Consider the following 6,191-nt stretch of genomic DNA (forward strand, 5'->3'; position numbering starts at 1 on the left):
TACAAAATCAATTGAAGATGTATTGTTATGGTACATCAGCCTCAGCAGTTTTCAACCATCTAGTTTTGAAAGCTACATTATAATAACAAAACTGAATTTTAGGTTTTCTTTTTTTGGATGTTTTTTTCCTTAAATCTTACCTTATTGAAAGGAAGAAAGATTTTTGGTGCAAGCTTCCCATGGTATTATTTACGGGATTCCCAGATATTATTCTGACTTATAGTCAAGTTACTGCAGATCAATCCTGGTTGAGTGCAAACTTTATTGACCAAAATCTCTGAACTTTTTAGCTAAGGATTTAGTAGCTGAGTATTATTTAGCTTAATTTTCACCTGTTAGGCTCTACTTTGATAGTCAGGGAGTCGTCATCAATGCACATCTTCACGTCCTCCTTGGATAATCTCTCTTCCCTCACGGACATGGAATTTATAGGGCGATGAGTTTATTTTATTAAAGGATCGAGTGATTGGACAATAGGCAGAAAATGGAGTCAAAATATATCAAATTTGGTGTATGACTATGACTGCTGGTTGGGTCGGAGACAGATTTTTGAAAATGTCAATGCTTCACGCAACAATGGTAACTATTACAATTTGCAGTGACATGGAGAAAACCAAAACGGAAATAGAACTTTTGAACGGAGTTGGGGGCCAGCTTAGTCTGTGCTCTTTAAGGGTGGCCCTAAAAATAAAGTGCCTTTCCTTTCTTGAGTATTTATGTTCCCTATTCACACTCGTTATCACAGATTTAATCTTAGAGGACTTAGGGTATTACTAATACGCTAAGTTTTATGACTATACAATAGATTAAAAATTGACAGAGCAACATAACCAAAGAAATCGGGCAGTCACAGCCAAGAGGAAAAAGAAGAAAACATGAGTACTCACCTTGGCTTCACGGGTCCAATAGGAGTTAGTATTGCTCACTAACAAGAAGCAGAGTTTGATCTGGGCGGTAACGCAACCTGTGCTCCTCTCTCTCATTAATTTGGTTGTGTGTGAGCAAGTAGTTGACAGATCACTCTACGGGCAAGGTTGCAGAGCCATTGATGTCGAAATGACATTTAACTAATGCCACAACACTGTGTAATTTAATACGGAGTGCTTCTGCCGTCCTGCCTTTCACCTTAAATTTAATATGTATTTAGATTATTAAATTGTATAGCCTTTCACCCTAAATTTAATATGTATTTAGATTATTAAATTGTATATTTTGTTAATGTTTAATTTATTTATTTTTAATTTCTATTTTAAGAATATATATAATGAACTTTTAGATGCATAAGCTCAAAGAAATAAAATAAAATTTAATATGTATCTTTGGTATGAAGTGAGTAGCAAATATTTTGTTTACTTTCTTGATAGATGGGTCTAGTTTGAAGCTTGCAACTTATTTGAAATAAATTTGTTACATAACTATGGATCCATTCTGTAGTGAGCATAATAATCAATAAGTAAAATCAAATTAAATAAAAAATTATCATTACCAACATAATGAAGGCATACATTATCATTCATGGGTAAGCATTGGATAACATCCTTAACTTACAAAGGTTCATGATAAGTAGTATTCAGAGTTTTGTTGAGTAAGAGAAAATGGTGTCGCGGAAGATGTAATAATTTGACCATCAATGGCTTCAATAATATCCTCAAATGATCCAAATGGAAATTGAAAGAGATCACAACAAAATTCTTTTCATCAAATTTTGTGCTACCTACTTGTTTATGTTGGAGAATACAATGTGATTATGAAATAACATAATAATCATACATACATTGTGTTCTTCAAAAGTTGATGCATCATGAAAATGTATAAAATTATCCATAACAAAGTCATTATGGATATCTAACAACATTATATCACTAGAAGGACTAGATGGATCTTGAACATCCTTTAAGTAATGATCATTAGAGGTTAATATATTAGAATTACCATGCAACCACACTAGAGGGAAAGGAGTAAAGTACTCAACCAAGGAACAGATGTGCGAGAGTAATGAATTAAGTATAATAAGTACGAGACATATCAAAGCATTGTAAAGTCTCATTAGTTAAGGTTTCTATAAATGCATTCATTAAGAAAGTACCATCATGCATATGCTTATAATATGAAAAACTATTATCATGTAATATAGTACCATCATGCATATGCTTATAATATGAAAAACTATTATCATGTAATATATAATTTATTTCCACTAAATCCATCAATCATTAGGTCTCTAATAATATGTGTCATTATAAAGAGCATTAACCAATTTATCACAAAATGTTGAAAAAACACCCATAGTCACTTGAGAAATAGAAGTGTCATTAATAATAGCAACATAAAAGGGGAAGACAAAGAAAATCCAATAGACCTTAGAATCCATTAGTAAACATATGATGAAAAGAATAAAAAATTACAAAATTTTGAGAATGAACATTATTAGAAGATGTATCATATCTTAGTACCGTAGTGAGCAATACACTGACAGAATACAGATTGTTCCCTTGTTTGCAATTTGCAAACATGTACAGGACGGTGTACATGTATTCCCAGCTCTGTGGAACGAATCTGTTCACCTCAAATCTTATTCAAGATTAGGAGCTTAGTGAAAGTTTGAGTGAATGATTATTAGTGTCATAATATACATAAGGATAGGTTATAAAGAAAGATAATAGTTGTATTTTTAGTTTTGAACAGTTTTCTTGATAGTTATGGCTGGCTGTTTGTATTACTTGCTGTATTTTTTTTTTTGGTAAAACTGTAGTTAATTCTTTATTGACAATCTATTAACTATGCTGATAGAATAGTTAATTTTTTTGGTAAAACTGTAGTTAATTTTTTTTGGTAAAACTGTAGTTAATTCTTTATTGACAATCTATTAACTATGCTGATAGAATAGTTAATTTTTTTGGTAAAACTGTAGTTAATTTTTTTTGGTAAAACTGTAGTTAATTTTTTTTGGTAAAATTGTAGTTTCCTAACCCATAACTTTTTAAGGAAGTTTTGCATGATGTCAAGGAAAGAATGTGAAAAAAACATTGAAATTTTAATTACAAAAGATTGGCTCAAAGAAAATAACATTAATAAAATTATCATCATTCATTTAACAAATTTGAAAAACTAATAGATGACTGACAGATAATGGTTAACCATTTAGAGAGAGAGAGGGAGATGAGTAGAATAAAAAGAATTATTTGCTAGTAATCATCTAATATCAGATTTCAACAAATTCTGCACCGTTAGATGCGATATGCAAAATTACTACAGCTATTTAATCTAGAGTTTTTGTTACTTCGAACAGAAAATAACTATGGCTGTCATGAACATTTTTTATTTCAGAAAAAAATTTCTTACCTGATTGAATCATGCTGTGACCTGTCCATGAATGCTTTGATCAAGATGGACGAAATCCCAAAATCCCAGTCTTTGTTGAGCAGGAGAAGTTCTTTGTTGAGCGGGAGAAGGAAAATGGTAAAGAGTAAATGGCACAGACAATAAAAATAGGAGAAGGACAACGGTAAACAACAAATGAACGCTGCAGAGACGCTAAAAAGCCTACGCTTTTGTGAATGCTAAAAAGCCTAAGCATTCAGTACCTCCATTTAATGGAGAAGATTTGTGATGATTTTGGCAATACAAATGGTCCCCATCAGATTGGGGCTTTGTACTCCAGGAAAGATTTTGGTACTTGCTCACAGATTTTTTTAACTCCATTTATTGTTGGATGGGATTTCTTTACTCCATGTATTATCTGATGGGATTTCCAACTGCCTTTGTAATAAATGTTGTAATAAATTTAATGCCCTGCACTTCATTCAGTCTATTAATGCCTTTCATAAATTAGGAAAGGCTATCGATGCTTGATTGAAATCCAAAGATATGCTTAGCAAAAATGACTAATAATTGAATAAAAAATGAAAAACGTTGGCAGAAATGACAGTCCGTCAGGAGTTTTTAATCCGATAGCTTACATCTCATCAATTTTACCTTTATTTTTCTCTCACACAAACTAGTTTTATTTGGATAGATAGATCGGTAGAAGGGCAGAGTAATTAATCTATTGCATGTCAAAATTTCATCAACCAGAAACTCTGAATTTTTCTCATCCTGTCAGATGGCAGATGGTTGAAAGGATTTTGTTCGGAGTTTGAAAGGAGATTTTTCCAAATATGATTTTGACCCGACATATGTAAGGGTGGATAAGCTAATTTAGCTAGTGCTTGCAAGGTTACTCCTCCAAAGTGTTCATATAAAATGCAAATAGAGTTTTAGGGCCTATTCAGAGAGACTTGAGATGGAGTGATACTAATATTTCTTCTTTAATGCAACTAATGTTTTGTACAAGTATGGACATAAGTTTCATAATTTCTAACAATTGAATGATGAACAGAGGCCCAAGACCTGACAATTATAGGTTGTGTAGGTTCCAAAATATGGAAGACAAGAAAGTAAAAATGCCAAAAAAAAAAAAAAAAAGAAATTACTGAGTTCGTTACTTCTCCATTAGAGCTCATCATTCAAGATAAGACTGGAGAATTTAGGACTTGCAAACATTACCTGCCATAAATGACACCAAGAAAAAACAACGTTGTTGACCTTTCTGTAGTGAAAAGCAACTAAAACCTTTCATAGGTGCATAAAAAGCAGATTATAGGAGACTCTTTGTGCCTTGCAATGGAAAACAACACTATGAGAAGAAATCTGGCTGATTGAAGGTCACAAGAGACAAATGACAAACTGTGCTGTTTTTTCACATACAAAAGAGTTGAATCAAATGAGATTTTTTCTTTGCAGTTACAGAAACCTAATACTTTAAGAATAAACCTATCAGACACAATCATTTCTAGCATTGCTTCTAAAAGGATGTTGAATCTCTATTTGTATATGGAAAGATGATCTCTCAAATATAACTCCCCTGTTTTTGTGTTTTTGTGTTTTTGTTGGTTTCAGAAAAGAATGTGATAATATGAAAAGCATGTTGGTACATAAGTGTATCATTGAGTCCTAACCAAGTAACCAACCATGTGAGAGAATATAAACATCTGAAAAACCAAGCTAAGTGTCACTTATCAACGCATTCTTTTAAAAATTTAGTCATTTTGTGTCACTTCAGTCGCCAGTCTTGTGACATTTGATTTTTAAAGTACAAGAGCCAATATAATAGCATAAAACTATGAAGAAATATGTTGTACATTGTACAAGGTTTGTGCAAATAATGTAATAAGTTCTAACATATGAAGATGGTCCGATTTCTTCCTGAACATGGTTGTGACAACCATTGCTTTTACAACATCAGCAGTCGCTGATATCAATTCAATAGTAAATAATTCTGTCAGGAAAAATGTCACAATATCTATACGTGAAGAAACAAATAGGGTTCTAACACTAGGTAGTAAAGTAATTTAATATATGAAAACATACATAAAATCACAGAAAGGATATCTTCATTTGACAAATAATAACAGAATTATTTACAATGAAATTAAACACAACAGAAAATGATCCTGCCGCTTACAGATTCCAAAAAGAACACTCACTGAAACCATGACAAAAGACTTACCTCAAGATTCTGCACAGATTGTACCGTGCTGTCAACGATGCCGATGAAGAAAAATGGACAAAGCTTGCGGTTAAAATCAAACTTGATAGCAAATTCCATACCCTCGATGTCCAACACATCTTCCACACTCTTGTTATCCAAGACCACAGTTTTTTAAGAGATTTTCCTCCATCTTCTTATATGCCTCTGCTCTCAATATGGAAAAACATTTTTATTTCTTCCTTGCAACCTGTCTGACCTTGCTTCTTCTGTCCTCATAATCAGATTTCAGTTTAAGAAAGTTGAAATATTTCCTCACACATGAAAATTCTGAGTAACATCCCAATTTGCAGACATTTTCATGTCTTCTTCTTCTTCATCTGTGCTCCAGGTATAATACCCATTATTGTCATTACAGAGATTGAGGTAGTAATCGTACCACAACATTCTGCACAAAATGTGGAAGCATTTACCAGGCACGTCAACTATCCCAGAACATGCCACGCACCACAAGTATAACCCACGTGCCATGCCTTCAACCAAAGGCACAGAAAAATTCATTAATGCAACGCAGATGAGTAGAACTTTTTATTTCGAAAGTCATTTCCTTCAAAAAAAAATTAATATATTTATAATTTTTTATATCTAAAACAATATTGTTTGA

At 32.4% G+C, this 6,191-nt stretch overlaps 1 protein-coding gene across 1 annotated transcript in view; it reads right to left on the reverse strand.

Moving 5' to 3' along the window:
* LOC131031601 (DNA topoisomerase 1 alpha) overlaps positions 1 to 5,953 on the reverse strand; it is a 69,956-nt gene extending 64,003 nt beyond the window's left edge. Inside the window, exon 1 of the mRNA XM_057962757.2 lies at positions 5,549 to 5,953. The gene's annotated coding sequence lies outside the window, so the exon portion shown is untranslated. The remainder of the gene's footprint in view (positions 1 to 5,548) is intronic.
* Positions 5,954 to 6,191: the final 238 nt, after the last annotated feature.

The sequence above is a fragment of the Cryptomeria japonica genome, chromosome 2 (assembly GCF_030272615.1).
Source record: "Cryptomeria japonica chromosome 2, Sugi_1.0, whole genome shotgun sequence".
Taxonomy (NCBI): Eukaryota; Viridiplantae; Streptophyta; class Pinopsida; order Cupressales; family Cupressaceae; genus Cryptomeria; species Cryptomeria japonica.